The sequence below is a fragment of the Nelumbo nucifera genome, chromosome 8, assembly GCF_055504915.1.
Source record: "Nelumbo nucifera cultivar China Antique chromosome 8, China Antique-T2T, whole genome shotgun sequence".
NCBI lineage: Eukaryota > Viridiplantae > Streptophyta > Magnoliopsida > Proteales > Nelumbonaceae > Nelumbo > Nelumbo nucifera.
The window spans coordinates 24,835,233-24,859,341 of record NC_142656.1 but is presented as its reverse complement, the minus strand read 5'-3'; the positions used below and the strand labels follow the sequence as shown (position 1 = coordinate 24,859,341).

General features: G+C 37.8%; 1 protein-coding gene and 2 pseudogenes across 4 annotated transcripts in view; all 3 read right to left on the bottom strand.

The window, feature by feature from the left end:
* The window catches only part of LOC104609193 (uncharacterized), a 31,599-nt gene extending 31,495 nt beyond the window's left edge, over positions 1–104 (bottom strand). For all 4 annotated transcript variants that reach the window (XM_010275445.3, XM_019199734.2, XM_019199735.2 and 1 more), the window contains exon 1: positions 21–104. The gene's annotated coding sequence lies outside the window, so the exon portion shown is untranslated. The remainder of the gene's footprint in view (positions 1–20) is intronic.
* Positions 105–13,408: 13,304 nt separating this feature from the next.
* LOC104609231 (L-type lectin-domain containing receptor kinase IX.1 pseudogene) lies at positions 13,409–20,183 on the bottom strand (annotated as a pseudogene).
* Positions 20,184–20,988: 805 nt separating this feature from the next.
* On the bottom strand, positions 20,989–23,907 carry LOC104609230 (L-type lectin-domain containing receptor kinase IX.1 pseudogene; annotated as a pseudogene).
* Between the last annotated feature and the right edge of the window lie 202 nt (positions 23,908–24,109).

Here is a 24,109-nt window from a genome sequence, read left to right as displayed (position 1 = left end):
CAAAATCAAGAAACTCTCACCAGAAAGCAGAAATCGCTTCAGCGTATTGGCTTCAACTTGAGAGAGAGAGAGAGAGAGAGAGAGAGAGAGAGAGAATGAGAAGGGTTTTTGGCGCTTCAGCACAAGGCATGAGGTTTTTAAAGGCTTCGGTTTGGCCCACGACGATTTGCCACGTCAGAGTAAAAGAACTTTTTGGCGAGGAAACTTCTCAATAGGAATTAAAACACGTGTCATTTTGTAGGGTAGTTTCGTCGCTTTAGAAATTAAATAACTACGCATTTTCCCACTGTACCCCTCTATTCGTCTGACTTAAGGTATAAGGAACCTGGTTCTGACGTGTCTTTCAACGTCCAGAGTCTCGAGACGAACCTGTCCCACGCTTCGACACCATTAGATCAGAATCAGCATCGTTCTTCGAATCGTCAAAACCCTCAATCTTCTCCATTAGCGGGCTCGGGCGTGGACCAACCCGAGGTCAAGCTCAAGTTGGTAAATTCAGGCCCAATCCCAGCTTAGTCCAATACAATTCTGATTGGATTCGGGCTCAGGCAGAGTTTGATCGAATTTGCGTAAATTGATTAGGTTTGGAAGAATTTATATAATTTTGTATAGTTATTTTTTATTGGGTTTTATAATAAATTTAAAAATAAAATTAATTGAAAATATATATAAATTTCCTTTACATTATAAACATATATACAATATGGGCCCGACTATGATATGGAAATCTATATCATATCTAAAACCTCTACTACTACTGCCACGTATATAGAAGTTACCGAATGTATTTAAGTAACCAGTAACTATTTTTTTATATGTTAATTAAAATTTAAAAAAAAAAAAATCCAAAACACTCACTCTTTAACCTATCCGTTACCCATTCTTCTCTTCTTCCAATTTCCTCTTCTAGTCGAACTTCTCCCTTTCTTACTCGTTTTGAAATCGTACTCATCCAAGAGGTGCATTGGATCTTGGTAAGTTTCTGCTTCTCAGAAGTAAAACTTGATACCTTAAACCGAGTTTCCAATATTTAAAACAGTTTCTCCTGTTGCATGAACAATCCACATTCTATTGGTTTCCTTGCACCATTGGATGGAACCCTGTCGGTACATCCTAAGCTGTTTGCGTAATTAGCTTATTCGTTAAATTACTTTTTGTTGTTACAACTATTGTGAAGGTAGTGTAAGACATACTCCTTGACGCAGGTGTTATGATCATACGAGCAAAAATGTATCAAGATTCAAGAATGCATGAATCAGATACCAAGTTCCTTCTCAACGTGCATCAGTTATTCCATTCACCTCATGGTAGGGTCTGGAAAATCCATCAAACAGTTAGTTATATGGGAAGCCTCTACATTATCTGACCAATGTTCTCCTAAAACAGTGAGACCAATCAAGGATTGGTGCTGAAGATGGACATCGCCCACTGGATGCCATAATCCATCCTTGTAAAGCTGAAACCACCATCTGGCTCATGGAAGAAATTCACAGGCTTACCTCTTCTCATCATCACATAGCTAAACTCTGGATTTTGGATCCCATGCACAATGCTTTTGTTGATCCCATTTTCCCACAGATATAAAATCCCATTGTACAAAACCATTGTTTTTGAATCCAAGCTTATTCCGCTTGGGCATTCAGTATCATTTCTAGACATTGTTGTACATCTAATATAATGTGAATTCAAGAAGAAATGATGTTTCCTATTGTTGCTTTTTTATAGTTCTGTTTTTCAGGTTGTTACAGCACTTTTTTGAACATCAACTCCTTTGCTATTATTTTTTTAGTTAAAAATGTTTGGATGTTATCTATCAAAAGTAGGAAGAAATTTTGTCCACAACAAAAGAAAAAAAAAAGAAGAAGAAATGTTATTTTTTCTCATTTTTATTATTCATATGATGCTGATTATCATGTGGAAGAGATAAGTTCATCTGCTAACCAAGGAAGTAGAAAGGAAAGGATTATTCATATGATGCTGATTATCATGTGGAAGAGATAAGTTCATCTGCTAAACAAGATCATGAATAAACCTTGGAGGAGTGTAGTTAATTCCAACAGCAACAACCTTCTTACATGAATTAGCAACTGCCTCACCTAATTAGCTCTCGAAGTCTTCAAGTAACTGTTCAGGCTTTTCACAATGCTTTGCCAGTAAGCAATTGAAGCCTGGTGAGCAATTGCATTTGCCTGAAATGTGGAATCGAAATAGGAACAACTACCATGAAAGTGAATGATTGAGGCAGTTGCTTTTGAAATGGGAGAATGGGGGTTGGAATTTGGAGAGAAAGAGAGAAAGGGGAGGGTGACTGTGAAGACTTTAACGTCTTTCTTATTTTGAAATGTGATTTAAATTCTTGTTTTTAAAACCGGTTACCTGAGATAACCCTTATTAACCGAAACATACAAGTCAATGTTGATTGGTCCATCTCATCCGATATGATATGGAGAAGATATTTTTTCCATATCATAGATTTTCCCATACAATATAGATGTATGTATAATTAAAAAGAAAGGATATTTGTATACATATATAAAATATATGCAAGTATTTCTTTTGTGTATGTGTGTTTGAGTACAACAATAAAATTCTTTGCAAGTAAAAGTTTTGTACATATTATGAAAGCATGAAAATCCTGTTCCACGTTAAAACATCTTCCCATGAATTTAAAATAAATATATAAGAGATATTCCCAATGTGTGGCTAGATATTATATGAGAAAAATTTTTACTTGTAGGAGATCCGAATTCATTTGGGCAACCCTACTATTAAGTGTAACCAGTAACTAGTTTACACTATCACTGTAATTTGTTAATGCCAATCACATCACTGTGATTTTAAGGTCTTAAGGGGAAGACCCAATATAAGACTGACTAGATTCAAGCTTCAACCAAGTCCAAGATTATGACCCTAACAAAATTGTGTTATTGACCTTTTATCATCGACGGGAAGAGGCTCATGGTTTGCCTCGAGCTATAGTGAGACCTCTCACTGCTCCAGAGGATAACGAAGGAAACAAAGACTTAACAATTTCATTCATGTCAAAAAAGGAGAAGATGATACAAATAGACCAGGTTGTTACAACAACCTGCTAGGTGTCCAAATATTCTCTTGTCCTCCTGACATCCCACATGATTACAATTGATATTATTTAAGGAAAATTGTAAAATGAACTAGTTCCTCTTGAGTTGCTGGCTAATGGAAGAATAGGCTTGACGTGTAATTCTGCATGGATTAGTTGGGCTTGCCACTGACAAGCTCATACTACTTAGTGGGCCCCATGAATGTGGGCTAGGCTATAGCATTTTCTGGGATATATATCACTCCCTCCCCTTTGTTCCAAGCCTTGTCCTCAAGGCAGACACCTAGGTATTTGTTCTTTAGTTCATCCCAATCTTCCCAAGTTGCATCAGAAGTAGGGGCTCCCTCCCATCGGATCAACATCTTAACGCCTACTTGATTCCCATTCTTGATAACCCGTCTGTCCAATATGGCGGTAGGTTAAGGTAGTAACATTCCGATACCATCAAGAGGGGGTAATGTGGTCATGGATTGCCAATGGACTCCCAATTTTTTCTTGAGGCATGAGACATGAAAGGTGGGGTGCAATTTGCAACCAGGCGGCAATTCCAGTCGATAGGCTACTGGGCCGACTCTTTCTAACACCTTGAAGGGCCAAAAAACGAGCTGCCAACTTCTGTGACTTTCTTAGGGCCAAACTACTTTGCTTGTAAGGTTGGAGATGAAGGTAGCAGTAGTCTCCTACTTTAAATTCCCTCTCACTCCTGTGTTTATCTGCCATTATTTTCATTCTATTTCTTGAATGATTGAGGTTCTCCTTGAGTACATAGAGGACTTTATCTCTTTCTAGCAATTCTTCTTCTACTAACTAAGCCTTAGCTGTCCCAGGAACATATGTCAGGGGGTTCGGAGGTGGTATACCATAGACAACCTAGAATGGGGTCAGCTTGGTAGCTGAGTGGTAGGTGGTGTTATAGCACCATTCCGCTAGAGTTAACCATTTGCCCACTAATGAGGGTGAGTGCCAACAAAACATCTCAGATAGCTCTCTAGTGTTCGGTTTAATACCTCAGTTTGTCCATCTGATTGGGGGTGAAAGGCCGAACTCAAACACAACTTTATACCTTGTATATTAAATAACTCCCTCCAAAAAGTGCTAGTGAAGATGGGATCTTAGTCACTAACAATGGATGCTGGCATTCCGTGTAACCTAAACACCTCCTCCTTGAATATCTTAGCAATGTCTTGGGCTGAGTATGGGTGTTGTATGGCTATGAAATGTCTATATTTGGACTGTTTATCAACCACTACAAGTATTGAGGATTTCTTCTGTGAGGGGGGTAGCCCATCTATGAAGTCCATGTTGATGTCTATCCAAATCCGTTCAGGCAAGGGAAGTGGTTGCAACAGCCCAAGAGTGTGTATATTTTCGGTTTTATTTCTTTGACACGCCTTACATTGTTGGACCCATGTTTTAACTTCAGCTTTGTATCCCTTCTAGTACTAGAACCATCTAAGGCAGTGCATTGTATTGATGTACCCAATATGTCCTTTGGAAGGGGAATGGTGGGCTTCCTCAAATACAATTCTTCTAATAGTTGAATCTGGGCTTATCACTATTCTTCCCTTTCTCCACAAAAGTCCATTTTGGTATTCAAACCTCTTTGGACTGGACTTTCCTTTCTATAATTTTGAGATTAGTTGCTATAGATAAGGGTCATTACCCATTTCAGCCTTCACTATTTCCACCCAATTGGGAATGGGGTGGGATATAGCCAACAACTCTTCTTCAGTTCTACGAGAGAGGGCATTGGCTACAATATTGTCCCTCCCCTTCCGTGTCACTATCTCACAATCGAAGCCTAAAAGTTTGGTGATAAACCTCCTGAACTGGGGTATGGATCCTTTGTTTCAAAAGGAAGCCTAAACTCCTATGATCAATTAAGATTCTGAACTTCACACCAAATAGGTAATGTCTCCATTTCTATACCACTGACACCATAGCTAATAGCTCCTTCTCATACGTGGAAAGGCCCAAGTTTCTCCCTTGTAGGGCACAGTTGAAATATGCAATGGGCCTGCCATCTTGAGACAAAACTACTCCCAAAGTCGTGCCACTGGCATCACTTTCGATAGTAAAACTCTTAGAGAAATCAAGTAGGGCCAGTATAGGGGCGGTCACCATGGCCCGCTTCAATTCTTCAAATGCTACTATTGCTTGCTCCAACCACTTCCATTCCCCTTGTTTGAGAAGTTGAGTCAGGGGTTGTGCAATCACTCCATAGCCCTTTACAAACCTGCGATAATACCCAATTAGTCTGAAAAAGCCTCCTCTTAACCCTTTTATAGATTTGGGAATGGGCCAAGTGGTAATTCCCTTGACCTTTTCTGGGTCCATCTCCACTCCCTGGGCCAAAATGACATGACCCAAATACTCTACCTTCTAAATTGCAAATTGGCATTTGCTTAGCTTAGCAAACAACTTGTGATGTATAAGAATCTCTAAGGCAATCTTCAAATGTTGGATGTGGGCCTCAAGAGAATCACTGTAGACGAGAATGTCGTCAAAGAACACGAGAATGAACTTCCACAAGTGTTCCTTGAAGATGTTGTTCATCAAAGCTTGAAATGTTTACGGGGCATTAGTAAGCCCGAAAGGCATGACTAGGAACTCATAGTGACCCTCATGAGTCCTAAAACCTGTTTTCGGTATGTCCTCCCTTTTAATTCTTATTTGATGATAGCCAGACCTTAAGTCTAGCTTGGAAAACACCTTGGCCCCACATAGTTCATCAAAAAGTTCATCTATTATGGGCATATGAAATTTGTCTTAATGGTGGCACTATTAAGAGCCCTATAATCTACACATAGACACCACCCCCATCTTTTTTTTTTTTTTTTTAACTAGAAGGATTGGAGCTGAGAAGGAGCTTATACTAGGCCTTATGATTCCTGGTATCTATAAGGTCTCTCCGCAATGGGTTGGGTGCCTTCTAATAAAGGAATGACATGGTCCTAGGCCCAGGGTGGGGGTAAGCCCATTGGTTTTGTAAATACTTTTGAATAACTATCCAGTAGAACCTTTATTTGTGGGCTCACCTGTAGTTTGGGCTTCTCATCGTTAATAGTGATCGTCTGCAGTAAGAAGATTCCGTTAGCTTTTTCTATTGCCTTTTCGGCCCATTCAGAATCCACTGTCCAGTAGAACCTTTACGTTTGGGCTCCCGTCACAATCAAAGATCCGAAGCCACAATGCACTAAAATTCCAAAGTATAGGTCCAAGGGTTTTCAACCACTACATGCCCAAGATGGCATCATACCCTGGGTAAGGGTAATAAGTAAAAGTCTGCAACAATAGTTATGCCTTGTGCCTTAATGGGTACCTTGAGACATTTACCCGTACCCTGTAATTTCTATCCATTGGCAACCATAACTTCAAAAGTTTGGTCGTTGTGTGGTAAGAGTCTAGCTCTTTCAGCCAGTTGTTGGTCCAAAAATCCTCTTCGTCTGGTCCCACAATCCAGAATATCTTCTACATGTTGTACTAGTGTTGAGGGGTGAACAACTCATCACAATGGTAACAAAGCCCTTTGGCTCTTCTTTCTCTTGCTTTGACTGGGGTTAGGCGCTTTATCTCTGGCATCTAGGCTTCTACTTCGGAGTCCTGGCTCGGGTTAACTCTAGGTTTTATCGTTATAGTAGCCTTCCTTCGAGCTCCCCACTCCTCTTCAAGTTGAGCTAATCTGATGGCCTAAGTCAATGTTACTGGATCGAATTTTTCCACTCCCGCCCGTGGCTCAGATTTCGAGCCAGCCACGAAGTATCTCACAAGATGTTCCTCCGACAACCCTTTAACTCTAGTTGAAAGTCTCTAGAACTCCTCAATGTACTGAGTCCAGTTGAAACCTGTGTTAGCTTGGATAATATACCCGAGATTTTTTTGTTTTTCCGGATCATTGAAGTGGCTATCCAATGCTGCTACAAACTGCCTCCAAGTCAGGTTGTTCTGGTAATCTTGGAACCAGCAGTACCATTCAACGGCTTTATCTTCAAATCCCATGCTGGCCACTGCGATCCATTGCTCTTCAGGAACTTCTTGAAGCTTGAAATACTGACGAACCAACAACAACCATCCATCCAGATTGGCTCCAATAAAATGGGGAATATCCATCTTCAATCTCCATTAGTAACACCAACTTAGATTATGGGATCCTCCTTCACCATTCGATCTCTCCTGGTTGAGATCTAGTGGTGCCTGGCGGCTAGTTCCTTCAGAAGGATAGAAATTGCTTAGTTTGTTAAACAACTCTTCAAGTCTCTGGTCGATGTGTTCCAAATGGCATTCGGTTCCAGCCATCCACTGCTCCCACCCCTCCATTCTTGGATTTAGGATCTGGTGCTTTGATACTAGATTGTTATCGATCTCTTCTCGCTGAAGAGAAGAGGCTCGTGGTTTTCCACAAGCTATAGTGAGATCTCTCACTGCTCCAAAGGATAATGAAGAAAACAAGGACTCAATAATTTCATTCAAGTCGAAGAAGGAGAAGAGGATACAAATAGACCAAGTTGTTACAAAAACCTGCCAGGTGTCTGGTTTCTTGTCCTCCTGACATCCCACATGATTGCAATTGATATTATTTAAAGAAAATTGTAAAATGAACTAATTCCTCCTAAGTTGCTGGTTGGCGGCAGAATAGGCTTGACGTGTAATTCTGCATTGATCAGTTGAACTTGCCGCTGATAGGCTCATACTGCTTAGTGGGCCCCATGAATGTGGGCTGGGCTATAATATCTTCTGGGATATATATCAAATTGAGCCCATAAAAAATTATCAATTATGCCAATTTTTCTTGGTAAATAATAAGATTGAATTGGATGCGAGTAAGTAAATGATTATCAAAAAACTGCTCTAATCAGAGATGCATGAGCTAGTTTAAGATTATGACCCTAACAAAAGTTGAGGCTATAAAAAATGATCGATTATGCCAACTTTTTTTGGTAAATAATAGGAGTGGACACTGGATACCAGTAAGAAAGCGATTATTAGAAAAAGTGCTCAAATTAGAAATGGTTGTTTTGAAGTAATTTAGCGTGTATTTGGTGCGTAGTTAGAATTGGAATCAGAATCCTACAGAATCATAATAGGAATGGACCATTCCCATAGTCTAGAAAAGTAGCATTTTGGTCAACAAAATCAAGGATTGGAGTAAAATTCATTTTGGAAATATTAAGCATAGAAAAACTGAAATTCTTGTTAGAGTAGAGAAAGTCTAAAAGGATATGACTAAAGATAATAATCCGGCCCTCTTTAAGCTAGAAAATCTGCTTCAAAGGCAATTGAACAATATCCTAGCTAGGGAAGAGATCTTCTAGGCCCAAAAATACAGGATTGATTGGATGAGGTGTAGGTATAAGAAAAACAGGTATGTTCATACAGCTACCGCAGTTAGAAGATGTAGAAACCGAATCCTTGCAATAAGAAATAAAAATGGGGAGTGGATTAATGAGGAAAATCATAGAGTTGACCATTTTTGCAACTTCTACGAGTTGAAGTTTAAGTTTGAGGGTATGAGAGGAATTGAGGAATTCGTTGATAACAAATTATAATATTCCAAATGAGATGGACTAGTCCCTTACTAGAGAAGTTACCAATATGGAATTTCTGGATACCCTCAAAACAATCTCTAATTTAAAAGCCCCTGGGCTAGATGGGTTGAATGCCTTATTCTTTAAAAAATTTTGGCCAATAATTGGTGAATCTGTATGTAAGGTCGTTAAGGCTTTCTTCCATTCGGGAAAAATGAATAGGGCTATCAATAGAGCTTTTATTACCTTAATTCCAAAGAAGGGGAATCTAGAATATTTAAATCTGTAGGCCCATTAACTTATGCAATATGGTTTACAAAATTATTTCAAAATTTTTCGGCTCAAACTATACTTGGACAAAATAATTTCCCTATTCCAGAGTGCTTTCTTACCAAATAGACAAATAAAAGATAACATTCTCATTGCTTATGAGTTTTTTTCATTCTATGAGAAAAAAAAGGGAATTCTGGAATTATGGCTTGTAAAATTGACATGGAGAAGGCTTTTGATAGGCTTGAAAGGGACTTTATTGAAAAAGTGCTTATCAAAATTGGATTCTACCATAAGTGGATTTCTTGGTTCATAGAATGTATTCGAACTACATCCTTCTATATTATTATAAATGGTACTTCAACTAGGGAGATTTTCCCTTTTCGGGGGATTAGACAAGGGGGCCGCTTGTCTCTTTATACTTTTGTATTATGTGCAAAAGCATTATCTTCCAGACTAGAAAGAAAATCTCTCTAGAGATAATCAAATAGGATGTAAAATTTCAAGGGGCGGGCCCACTATCCAAATTCTGCAATTTGTATATGATATATGATTGCTTGATTTCTGCCAAGACCTCTATTAATGCTTGTCTCAAAATTAAGGAGATATAAGAACTTTGCTTTAGCTTCACACCAAAGTCCTAATTTTTCTAATCATTCGTTTACTTCTCAAAGAATATTCTAATTAGACTTGGGAAAATAATGGCAAAAATCCTCAAAATTCCAATGGAGTCAAATAATTCCAAGTATTTGGGAGCCCTATCATAGAAGGAAGGGCTAACAAGGAGATTTTTAGCGGTCTTAAGGATAGAATGGTTAACAAGCTTGTAAGATGGAAGAAGATTTTCCCCTCTCTTGTTGGCATGTTAAGACTAGTTAATTTCTCCATGAGTATGATCCCTCAGTTTGTTTTGAGATCTTCAAAATTCCGAATAATGTTATAGATGATTTAGAAAAAGTCCCCATTCACTTGATTAAATGGAATAAAGCATGCACTCCCAAATTGTGGGGTGGTTTGGGAGTCAAAAATCATTGTTGAGTTAATAATGCCTACATGGCAAAACTTGGATGGTACATTTTAAAGGACCATGATAATCTATGGGTCAGAATTATGAGGAAAAAAATATTCATCCAATTCAAATTCCTGAGAAGCTAAAGCAAGATAAGGGGTGTCTTGGGCCTAGAGAGGTATTTTCTCGACTCAACATGTGGTTAAGAAGGGAATTGGTTGGAGGATAAGAGATGGTAAAAACGTGAGTTTCTAGTCAGACATTTGGGCGGGAAACTCTCCTCTTAGTGGTGATATTAATCCAAGATTATCGAAAATATGTCTCTTAGGGGCGTTCTTTTTCTGGATTTTGAGAGGGGGGAAAGTTGGTCAATGGGATTTTGATTTCCATTGACCAAAAATCTCATGTTCTTTTTTCAGATTTATGTGGGCACCAGCGAAAGTTTATTTTCTTAAGTATCACTTACCCAGGTAAGTGATGAGTGATACCCATCTCTTGTGGGTAAATAACTTTCCCACCCTGGGGGATGTTGCCAACACTTGAATGGGAAAAAAATGCCCCTTGTAATAATGGAATTTTATAGCTAAATGGTCATTGTCTTGTTTGCATGGGAAATAAAAGAATATGGGTAAATGCACTTACCTGGGTAAGGAAAGACTTACCTAGTTAAATGCATTTACCCGGGTAAGTAACTTACCAAAAAGCAAACAGGGCCTTATGGTAAACGAGGTTATGGTTGAGGGGAGAAGAATGTGGAACAAGATTGTAATTGGATCATTGGTTCCATATACCTTGTGGCAAAAAACCCACTCTATTCTTATCCCTTCAGGACATAAGGTAGATAAAGTTATGAGGGGACTTACAACTATTGGTAAGTTCTCCACTAGTTCAACTTATAAACTTCAATTTCTGGAGCTTAACCTTTGTGGGAGCCTTGTATTTGGAATTTTAAATGCCACCCAAAGATAAAAACTTCTCTTTACTTCCTGTTGAATTGTAAACTTCCTACTTAAAAATTCTTATTAATAGGGGTTGCGATAGTGCTGGTGGATGTGCCATTTGCGGTGAAGAAGAAGAGCTGGATCATACTTTTAAGAGTTGCTCTTATGCCAAACAAATTTGGATGATGATTGGGTCAAATGTAGAGTGCCCGAGGGATGATGACGTTTCAATTAGAGATTGGTGGGCTAGGATGTCTAATCAGGTTTTTAATTTTGGTAAAAGAGAAGTTGGGTGGTTTAGAGAAAAAATACAATAATTTTATGGTTCATTTGAAGAAAATAGTAATGAGAAGATTTTCAACAACAAGATGATCCCTCCCCCTGTGTTGATTGAAAGAGCTACTAACTATTTTAAATACATGATGGATAGCATTGTAAGGAAGGAGGCATCCTCAAAAATATAACTTGGAAGCCTATTCATTGGTGTGGTCCTCAAGAGGGCACCACTAAAATTAATTTTGGTGCCTCTCACAATCTATATAATACTTGTTCCATTGATTATATTGCTATATGGATCATTTTGGAAGGGTATTAGATATAAAAAAAAAAAATTACTATATTGGAAAGTCTACCATTAATCTGGCTGAAGCTTGGGCAGCATGGGAGGCATCACAACATGGCTCTCAACTTCAAGGATTTCGTGATTGTCACTGAGGGTGATTCGAGACCGATCATTGATTGCCTTACGAACAAAGGTACCACCCCTTGGAATCTCAAGATGGTCACCAAAGAATGTATGAAGCTTAAGGAGCTCCTGGATTGTGGTGTCACCTACAAACATGTTTTTGTGACGCTTTTCTTCGTTGGCCTTTGAATTTTATTTGTTTTTGTGATGCTTGGTGATGTGCTACCCCTCATCTTGTGTAGCACCTTTTGTTTCACCAAAAAAAAGTTTTGAGCATCACCTGTATTTTTGAAAATTGAAATAATGGCTTAACTGATTCCCCTATTGATTTCTTTTAGGAAGTGGTCTTTCTATCAAATGGGAAGGCTGTGTAACTATTGATAATGCCCCACACCAGTGCTAAAATATATGGGGCCCACACTGAGATGTTGAATGGTTGTGAGCTCTATGTATTTTTATCTCCAGTATGGAGTGTCATTATTGGTTTAGGGTGATCATGGGTCGGGTCGGGCCGGGTTGGGTCCAAGCCAAGTTAGCACCAACAATAAGGGCTTTAGCCTAGGCCTAGGCCCCAATCGGCCTGCAATTCGGGGCTAGATTGCAAACCTAGGCTGGGCTTAATGATTTATTTTGGACACATGACATTAAATAATAAAAAATTAATTATTTAAATTAAATAACATGTGATATATGCAAAAAAAATTAAACAAGCCAAAGTTAAATTGGGTTTGGCTAAGTTTTAGTTCTATGGCACAAAAAATGAGGCATGGGCCTTATTTAATTAATTAATTTCTATGTTTAATTTGGCTTTGTTTACCTATCCTTTTATAGATAAAGGCAAAACTTTCATTCCTATTCTTAAGCAATATAGGACTTGGAACAACAATAAATAATTAGTGCAACCATTGAATGTTTTCCCAAGCCTCACATTGCTTAGGGAATGAGAATGACAACTTTGTCTTCATGTATATAAGACCTTGTTTAGGAGGACAATTCTCATATTTGAATTGACTCAAATGTTGATACTTGTGTTGACATGTATCAATTCATAAATATTTATTTATATATTAAAGTGAAACTTAAAGCTTTTATATAAAATAATAATTTAATATAAAATAAAATATGCTTGTGTATATATAATATATAAAATATAATACATATATTGTAATATTTATATATTATATATTTCAAAATATATATTATATTATATTATGGCATGGGCCAGGCCTAAGCTGAGCTTGAAGTGTTGGGCCCAAGCTTGGCCAAAAAAACTTTTGGGCTTGATGTCGGGCCAGGCTTGGGCTGGTCTTGCACACAAAATCTTGGGCCCGTGCCCGAAAATCTGTGGGTTGGGCCAGGTGGCTAAGAATGATACCCCTATCATTTGTGTTAGAATCGACATAATCAAACCAACCAGACTGTTTCCCCTCTTCTTATATATAGTGTTGTAAATGTTAATGTGAATACATTTTCAATATTTAAAGATAGATATTTAAAATTGACATTGCATGCATGGGTGCATCTCTGAAGTTCATCTAGGTTAAGTAAATAAGATATCCTATTCGGTCATTGTATAAAGTAGAAATCTAATCATAAAACATCTCTATTCCCGTGCATTGCACGGGTGTCTTGCTAGTATAGATATTGATGCTGGTAATCTGCCCTGTAGAAGGGAGAAACGGAGAGAGATTTTATTTTTCCTGATTAATTATCATATCATATTTTTCCTGATTAATTATCATATCATATTTTTTTAAGGAATTATTCACATACCAAACCACAAGGTCACAAAACATTTATTTCATAGGCCGAAATCTACATTGAAAAAAAGAAATAAAAAGAAATTAAAGAAGCTTGGCAAGGTGATCAATCTAGACATACAAGCTTTTAATTAGCTTAACGTGGGTTTAAGATGGACGTACTAGGAGGAGAAGTTGCAGCATAAAAGGCACCATCAGAGGATGAAATTGACCTACCAGAAATATTCTTCAATGGAGGGGAGTAATAAGTGGGCACGGGCAACTTGGATGGGAGAATGGGCAATGGAGCTTCAAAACTAAGAACCTGCATTGCTTGCCTTATGGAAGGTCGGAACTTGCAATCTGGGTGGGCACACCATAGCCCAACAACCATAAGGCACTCCATCTGTTTCTGATCGTAGCCTGTACCAATGAGTTTCCAATCTATTGCTTCAAGAAGGTTTCCACTGCCATAGAGCTCCCATACCCACTCTACCAACCTTATCTTTCTTGCTTCTAGTAATGTTTCAATGGGTCGCCTTCCACAAGCAATTTCCAAAGCAACAATTCCATAGCTGTAGACATCAGACTCCTTGCTGGTCTTACCAGTTGTAACACATTCTGGAGCCATGTAACCCAATGTACCAGCCACTATAGTTGTCTGTGACCCCTGTCCATGGTCTACAAGTTTGGCTAGCCCAAAATCCCCTAACTTTGCATTCAAGTTAGAGTCCAGCATTACATTGCTGGATTTAATGTCTCTATGCATGACACACTGTTCACATTCTTCATGCAGATAGAACAATGCTGAGGCCAATCCAAGAGCTATCTTGTACCTTACCTCCCAAGTTAGCAGTGATCCATTCTGTCCAAAGAGATGACTATCAAGGCTTCCATTGGGCATGAACTCATTTCGTTGGTGGCACCAACCAATCAACTGGACCAAGTTTCTGTGCCGCAATTGACTAATGATCTTCAGCTCAGACATTTACTCCTTTAATCCTTGTTTAGACCCTTTGGAAACCCTCTTGACGGCAACATCCACTTTCAGGTCTCTCAAAAACCCTCTGTAAACCCCTCCAAACCCTCCCTCTCCAAGCTTTTGTTCCTCTGCAAAGTTATTTGTTGCCTGAGCCAATTCACGGTACAAGAACATTTTGGGTCCAGTTCCCTTTTCAAATTCAACATTTATGGGATCATCCACAATGATATCATCTTGTTCTTCCTTTTTATCCCTTTTCCTCTTCATCCACAAGATGAAACATACCAAACCCAAGCCCAATGCCAAGCAACCTCCACCAACCACCACTCCAACCACCAATCCAGTATTCTTTCTATTCCGTATAGTTGAGTTGTGTGACTTCTCCATCTCTAAGCTCGAGTTGTGTGACTTCTCCATCTCTAAGCTTGAATAAAAATCCCAGGAGTGAATTCGATGAAACTCGCCTGTCGTACCAGTGGATCCAGCAAACCCAACAGTAACCCATTCAGGTAAGATTTGCTTCAGATCAACTTCATAAGAAAGGCTTAGAGTCGGATTGTTTGCATATGTCCAGGAAATGCTCAACCTTTTTGTAGTAGAACTAAAGCTAATCCGAGCCGTCGTTGTTTTGCCATCCTCAAGACTAGTAGTCCATCTACCAGTTACCACAGAATCACTAGAGTTTATATCAATACCTACATGATAGGGCTTAAGGTTCCAATTGGTTAGAGAGGGTATTGGATCCCAATAGTTTCCATAAGTATCAAACTCCACCGCAACAATTTGATTTGCTGTTTTCTGTACTTCACTGCCGCGTTTAAAAATGCCTATGTTGCAGCAACTAGAAGGCAAGGTAAAACCATAGGGAGCGAGGAAGAAAGCCAAACCATCTGCATATCTTCTATCATTCATGGAGTCGACGGTGAAGGAGAACTGAGTGGTGAAATCAGTGAGGTTTCCTGTTGTGTTGTCCCAGAGGCGTACTGGGTCTTTATATGAGGCTTGACCACTGCTCCATGTGAGTTCATTAAGTTCGATGAGTCCATTGTCTGAAAAATGAGCATCCCGTTCCAAGCGTATGATGCCTTGTGTGCTGCGGTCAAACCTGGAAAAGTTGAAGGTTAATTGGTTTGAAGAAGGGATCAGCAACAAGAAAAAGATTGAGGTATAAAAGAAATCAGAAAGAAGCTTTGGAGATTGCAGAAACATGTTTCTTGAATAGCAGAGTGCCAGTACTAAAGGCCTGGTTAAACTTTATTTTCGGAGACTGATTACTGAAGATCGGAAATGATTTGCCGTTATCAGCTATAGTGTAGAAATTACCAATGGTTGAATAGCTCCAAGCTGATTATTATCCAATCCGACTCCCCCCTACCAATGGGCCTATTTCTTTCTGCATTATAGTTGACTTTCTTAAAAAAATATACCGAAACGTTAAATCTGTGGGTTCGGCTTTCTGAAAGGTTTATATATATATAATTTGATAATTGGGTCAATGAAATATTTAGTTAGAATCGATGTGGAATACTTGACAACGATGCGTCGAGCATCATTCTGTTTGCAATATTGAGTAGATACAATATTAATTTACTAATCTGGCTAGTCCTTTTTCAACTAACCAATTGGCCAATTCATGTTTAAATCAAATATCAAAGACAAAATTTTATTTTTGGACTGTTAAAATTAAAAACAAAGAGCTTAGCCAAGCAGAATTTAAAGAAAAAGAAGAAGAATATGAACTCCTCCTTGGGTGGACAAGAACAATGTTAGGATAGAAGATTGATAATATATATTGTTGGTCCATGTACGAATAACAATATATATTCGAGCTTGTGGAGGATCACTATATCCTACTAACCACAGAGGTTAACAAGTGGCAATCCAAGTATTCAACAGTATTAACTTGTGGGTACCCTATGTCCGTTTTAGCAAGACCTGGTATCAAGTCTAGTTTGATGACGATCAATGTGACAGCCACCATCATAAGCCTGAAGCAGTAGCTTATATTTATATATGACAATGACTAGGCTATACAAGGGTGCTCTCATCATATTCATTCTTACTAATTAAATTATGGTGCTTAAGTTTGCATGCAGCAAAAACCAAAATTAAATTACTCATACTTGGTATGAAGTTCATAATTTGCAACTCCCAGAGTGATAGTTCACATCCAAAACTTAGACCTAAATCCGCCTCTTAATTGAAGATAGCACAGCAAGAAGAAGTCAGTCATACAACAATCTTTTAGCCGAATTTGATCTCCAACAAGTAAGATTAATACAACTGTGAAAACCACTTCTAATCTGATGTTTTTCTCCAAACACCCAACAAAGAATGATAGAAGAACAATGTCTTCCTAGGATGGTTCAAATTAGGGTTTAGGGAAGAAACAGAGAAGAAAGAGAAAGAAAGAGAGTAGCTAGAATAGTCTAGTCTTCCTCTCTCTTTCTTTATATATATATATATATATACACACACACGCACACCTCTTTCCTAGTTTGATTAGGTAATAATATGGAGATTCAAATCCATATTTGATCAATATCACATGACTACTCTAACTAGCCCTACTAGTTAATAGGCTAAGGCCCATTTCTTCAAGTGGTTCAGTTACATAACTTTTACAAGCCATATTAGGCCTGAATAATGTGTGACAAAAGACCCACAAAGGTCTTATATTAGTCAATGGCTGGAAACACATGGGTAAAATTCAATGCACATAGCTAGTGAACCCCTAATCCAATCAAATTGGGCTTAGTATGAGCCCAACACTTAAGTCTAAGTGATCCATAGTTTCAGCCACCCTATGAAGCCCAGGGATACTAGGTTGATATAAAATGAAGCCCATAAGGTTTTAGCCTTATAATGGTCTCTAATCCTTAACCTCTCAATCCTAAATAATCAAAACACTACTTACAGGGAAGGACATCTTACCTGACTGCAAAATGCAGTGTCACACCCTCTACTCAGATGAATCCCATGATTAAAAATCTTTTACAAATCATTTTCATAAAATAATACAATGCAAATATAAATTCATTTTACAAAGAAATTTTAAAACAATTGAAATCCACTGCCAAGAGTTTTAGGTTTTCATTAGAGAGAATGTAAACCCTGATATTCACTTTGTTTGACAAATGGGATGATGTTATCACAATGATCACTCACTTAGGTAATATCCTTAACTTCTCCAACATACCCATGTATTTGATGTCAAGGGATCTTAGTGGTTGGTACATCAAAAGTAGCTTAGTCCAAGACCTATTGTAGCATCATTATCAAGTCATGTTTAGTATTTCTTACAAACAACCACTAGCTATACTTAGGGTCTAACCCTAGTAGATGAAACAAGGTACAACACCATTTTGACAACACCATCAATGTTACCCTAACTAACATAAGCCCCATAGATGTCTGGTTTAAGGGGTAATTCATAGAAACATACTAATCTGAACATAAAAATAATAATGAACTAATTTTATTAATACAACTTAATATACATCAATATGACTTGAGCTAAGGGAATACACTGTCTAATAGTTCCCACTTGCACTTAAGTCTAATCAGGTATAAGCCTTAATCTCATTTTGCCAATGTGTTCTTAAAACATTGTCTATGTTAGTGGTTTAGTTAATGGGTTTGTTACATTATCCATTGATACTACCTTCTAAATCTAGATGTCCGCTCTCCCAATAATTCTCATAAGGTATGATATTTTCCTTCGATGTGCTTAGACTTTGAGTGGGCTCTTGGCTCATTGGCTTAAACAACGATTCTAGTATTGTCACATATTAGTGAAATGGGTGAAATGCTAGAATGTACAGCTCCTAACTCTTGGACAAATTTCTTCATCTAAATTGCTTCCTTGGCAGCCTCACTTACTACAATGCACCCGGCCTTGGTTATGGAGTTTGTTGTGGATACTTGTTTGCTAGTTAAATAAGATCCCAACAAAAAGATATAGCTGGATGTAAACTTTCTATCATATGTAACTAGTTGAAAATTAGCATCTGTATACCTAAACATTTGTAATGAACTACCATCGAAGGCATGACAATAGTTTTTTGTTCTTCTTAGGTATTTTAGTATGCTCTTCACAATTGTCTAGTATTCTTGTCTTGATTAGACTAATATCTACTCGCAATACTAATAGCTTGTACAATGTCAAGTCGAGCACATGACATACCTATGCTCTATACGGCTGAGGCATAAAAAATCTTTCTCATGTCCTCTATTTTCTTAGGCGTCTTAGGTGACATTCATTTGGAGAAAATGACTCCATGTTTGAAAGGAATGAATTCTTTCTTGGAATTCTAAGATGTAGGAAGCCTCTTCAAGATTTTTCATAGAGAACTATTGTGAGAATCACATTTTTATTGTTAATAACATTCTTGTATCATTCCCAATGATTAGAATGTCATTTACATAAAGTATTAGGAATGCAACATTTTCTCCCATCATCTTTCTATAAATACAAAGTTTGTCTAGATTTTGCTTAAAGTTAAACTGTGTAATATATAGTTGAGTAAAATCGAATGTTCCAACTTCGTTAATCATGCATTAATCCATATATGGATCTATTGAACTTATACACCATATATTCTTAACCTTTAGTAACAAAGTCTTTTAATTGTTGCATATAGGTATCTTTAATAAGATCTCCGTTCAATAGCACAATCTTGACATACATTATTGCCAAATATCGTAAACATATTGTGCAATTGCATATAGATTTTAGCATAATCTGTAACCTTTTGCCACAAGTAAAACCCTTCTTCTTCTTGAACGTGTATTTGCATCCAATTACTTTCACCCCAAAGGGAAAGTTTACAAGAGTCTAAACTCTATTGGAGTTCATTAAGGGATTATTTATAAGGTTGACTTAATGAGTATACTCGTACTTACTTGTGATAACTGATTAATCTTCCAAACATCATGGTTCTTTTGTAGTTTATCAATAAGAAATTACCAATCCCACACTTTAGTTTAGGTAACAAAGAGTAGGCTTCCCAAATATCTTTTATTCATACTCATCATCCAAACAACCATGAAAGAAGCAATACGTAGCTGGAGTCATCTATGTGTATTCGTTTTGAAAAGAAAAGCTGATTTTTGAAAGTTGATGAATTGACCTAAACAAAGACTAATGTCCACAATTTGTTCCTTTGCACTTCACTTCTTTGATAGTACAAAAGTATGCCATCAACAAATAATAGATGATTAAGCTTTATACCAGAACATCCAAGTTGAATTCCATCTAGTGCACCATCAACCAACTTTTGTTGGAACATACAAGAAATAACCTCAAGGCAGATAATAAAAAGATATGGTGATAATGGACATCTTTGCTGTAGTCATTGAGAAAGTCAAAAACATTTGCTTAGAGAACCATTTACCACAACAACCATATGGTGGGTGGACCGATGTTTTGAAAATCATAAACCTCTCAAAAATAGAGAAAGTTACTTTGCACTAGCTTCCATTACTGACAAATTTATCATATCTTAGTAAGAAAAGGACTATACTAATTTCCTTTAACTATACTTGTTCCCAAGTTGTTTTAACCAAGAAAAAAAGAATGAGGCAGCTAAGGCGAAAGAAGAACAATAAGAATGGGGCAAAGCCCCTGTTTTGGCATAAAAAATAGAAAGGGAAGAAAAAAAAATGGTTTGAGTCCTTGTTTTGGTGTCAAAATATGAGGGGGGAAGAATCCATTGTTTTGGCATAAAATACAGAAGGGGATGAAAGAAGTATAGGGCAAAGACCCTATTTTGGCATAAAAAAACAGAAGGGGAAGAAAGAAAAATGGCGCAAAGTCCTTGTTTTGGGTGTCAAGATCCAAGGAGGAATAGGGAAGAACTCATATTTTGGTGTCCAAAACAAACTAGAAGAAGAAGAATGGAAAAACTGACCTTTCAAGCATATCAGCAGAGCAGCTTTGGAGTTTCATGCTTGAAAGGGTTTTTCTCTAGTCAAAAAATCATTCCATTCGATTGATACTCTAGATCGATCAGTCTTGTCATGTGCAAAGGGGCTTTGGAATTTGATGCATGGAGGAGGGTTTTTTCTCCCACCCAACAACATTTTCATTTGAGTAACACTCTTTTGATCAATTACAATGATTTTATTTAAATTTTACATTTGAAAATGACATAAATGTCCCTATATATGAATGAAAATTTAAAATTAAAGATGTTTAAGACTAATCATTGAAATGGTTTATAATTGCGATTCACGATTCAAATCAATGATTCATATACGAATCCTATGATTTTTGTGAAAAATGATTGTACTATATTATTCATATTGTTTTGTGAGTGATTCAATATGAATCTAATTATAAGCAACAATTTTAAAAATACTATGGTGTATAGACAATCATAGATGAGATCACAAAATTGAGGACCAAAACCCAGAAGATGAGAGAATACACATCATAATATTCCATTCAACTCTATGAAAAAGATTTGGATTTTTGTGTTAATTAATTGAATGAACATGACTATTATAACTTTTGTTAAACCAATGCAATAATTGATGAGTTCGTGGTTGCTTAGATAACCACATTGGTTATCTTATGGTCTTATAGCTTCATACCCCAGCCCTTACTCCATTGCATAAGACTCATTAAATGTTGATAAATTCATGAAAACTGAAGGAAGCAACTTGGATTTACTAGTAGTTTGAGAATTAGCTAAGTGAAGGAAAAACCATAAAAGTATTGAGAACTTATAATTATATATCAAAAGGACCTCGAAATACATCAATTCCCTCCAGATATTTCATATATCATTCAAAGTTAAAGAGTTGTATAAAACCTCAAAAGCATTTATGAAGATTATTTCTGTTAGAGTGGGTAATATAATACTTGAAATGCCCTTCACAGAAGTTGGAATATCACAGAAATATGCATGACAGGCAAGCCATTTTATTTTGTGAAACAAAACTAACAAACCCACACTCAGATAAACCTATAAGGCTCAGTTTGGAAGGAGTACAGATGCAAATCCTTATATTTTGTACACATTTGTATTAATTTTCTGTACTCCATTCAAACTGAACCTAAGGAAAATGTATAGATAAAATTTATAACATGATGTAGGCGCATGTGGCAGGGCCTAGGATAGTGCCATGTGGCATCGGCAGGATGTGATCCAGGTCGTCCGCTGCTAACCACCTCCGATTACTCCCAGGCATGGTCAAGTATAAATAGGGGCGTCCTTCTATTGGTTAAGATAATTTGGCTTATTCCTGGTCTGAAGCTCTCTTGCTCTCAAGTGACCTCATCTGAGCTCTCTCCTCTGGCCTCATCCGACCTCTTTTTTTGCGTTTGACTAACTTGACTGTTGGAGATTCCACCCCTAGGATAACACCCTGGGTCTCTAACATACTCTCTTCTTCATAGGTCGGACACATCAGCCCTCGGCTAAGAAAGCATATTTATGTTGTTGCCCTCGATCCATCGTTGACAACAACACAACACATTTTCCCAAGAGAGCAATTAAAGAAGAAAGTTAAATAAAACATGCATAACAAAATTAAACTAGAAATATAGCATTTCAACTTAAGGAGGGTACAAGATGGAAGTGGTTGAAACATCAACAGCAACAGAAAACATGCCAATGGATGGTGTCCTTGAAAGACCGCCCATATTCACTCCAGGTGTATGATACGTGGGTATAGGCATCTTAGAAGGAAGAACAGGCAATGGAGCTTTAAAACTGAGAACTTGCATTGCTTGCTTTATGGAGGGCCGGAGGTTGCAATCTGAGTGTGCACACCATAGACCAACAACCATCAAACACTCCATCTGTTTCTCATCAAAACCTGTACTCATAAATCTCCAATCTGCCGCTTCAAGAAGACTTCCTTTTCCATACAACTCCCAAATCCACTCTACCAACCTTATCTTGCTTCCCTCTAACAATATGTCAAGAGACCGCCTTCCACAAGCAATTTCCAAAGCAACAATTCCATAGCTGTAGACATCTGACTCCTTACTGGACTTCCCAGTTAAAACACATTCGGGAGCCATGTAACCCAGAGTCCCAGCCAATATAGTTGTTTGTGGGCCTTGCCCATGTTCAATAAGTCTGGCTAGTCCAAAATCTCCCAATTTGGCATTGAAGTTGGAATCCAACATTACATTGCTAGATTTAATATCTCTATGCACCACACGTTGTTTCCATTCTTCATGCAGATAGAACAATGCAGAGGCTAAGCCTAGAGCAATCTTATATCTTACCTCCCATGTCAATCCTTTCTGTCCAAAGAGATATGTATCAAGGCTTCCATTAGCCATGAACTCATATACGAGGAGGAACTCATTTCTTTGGTGACACCAACCAATAAGTTGGACCAAGTTTTTGTGCCTTAATTGACTAATAATCTTCACCTCCGACATATACTCCTTCATTCCCCGTTTAGACTCTTTGGATACCTTCTTCACAGCAACATCCAAGTTGAGATCACTTAAGAAACCTTTATAAACCCCTCCAAATCCTCCTTCTCCAAGCTTTTGTTCTTCTTTGAAGCCATTTGTTGCTCTAGCCAATTCACCATACAAGAACCTCTTGGGTTCAGTTCCCTTCTCAAATTCATCATTCATGAAATTATCAAGGATTGAGTCATCCTCTTTCTCCATTCTCTCTCTCTTCTTCTTTATCCACAAGACTAAACAAAGAAAACCCAAGCCGCCCATTAAGGAACTTGTACCAACAACCAATCCAACCACCAATGCTTTCCTCACAATCCTCGTAGTTGAATTTCTTTTTGGTAGAAACCCCGTAGTTGAATTAGAGTCCTTAATATCTAAACTCGAATAAAACTCCCAGGAGTAAACTTTATGTTGTTGGCCTGTGACACCTGTGGAACCAGAGATCCCAATAGTAATCCATTCTGGTAAGTATTGTTTTAGATCGATTACGTATGAAAGGCTCGAAGCTGAATTATTAGCATAGGTCCAAGAAACGCTCAGGTTTTTTGTACCAGAATTGTAGCTAATCCAAGCATCAGTTGTTTTCCCATCCTCAAGACTAATAGTCCATGTAGTAGTTTTCACAGAATCAATAGAGTTGACATCAATACCTACATGATATGGTATGTTCGAGCGCTCTGCGTTATTGTACGGCCCTTCAGGGTCCCAGCCAACATTTCTCCAAGTATCGAACTCTACTGCAATAACATGATTCTGTGTCTTGTTTAGTACAAGATGGTAACTGAAAAACCCAGGGTGCCACCTCCTGAGTTGGGAGGAATGGTGGAACCGTTGGGAGCAAGGAAGAAAGCCAAGCCATCAGCATAAGCGGAGCTCTTCATCCTGTTAAGGCTGAAAGAAAAATGTGTGTTGAAGTCTGTGAGGTTTCCTGTTGTCTTGTCCCAGAGACGCACTGGGTCTCTGTACGAGGCTCTGCCGCTTCCCCAAATTGTGGAACCGCTATTTGAGAATCCGGTGAGTTCGATCGTACCTTGGTCTGAGAAGGTTGCATCCCGTTCCAAGTGTATGATATCTTGCGTTTTGCGGTTAGAACTGGAGAACTTGAAAGATAATGGGTTTGCAGAAGGGACCAGGAAGAAGAAAAGGATTGAGATATGAAAGACATTAGAAGGAAACTTCAGATACTGGAAACTCAAGTTTGATGAATTGCAGCGAGCCATTTTTAGGTACGCGGACATTTCAATGAAAACTGGGTACCGAGAATACAGAGCTTTTCCTCTTATATAATACTGATTATCGAGTCACACTCACACTGTGACACAGAACTATTGTTCAATAAAACACCCTCCATAAATTCATGTATTTATTAAAACCTACCCTATAATTTTCATTTTATTCCATAGTTTCCAATCAACTTAATCCATCTTTCATAGATAATA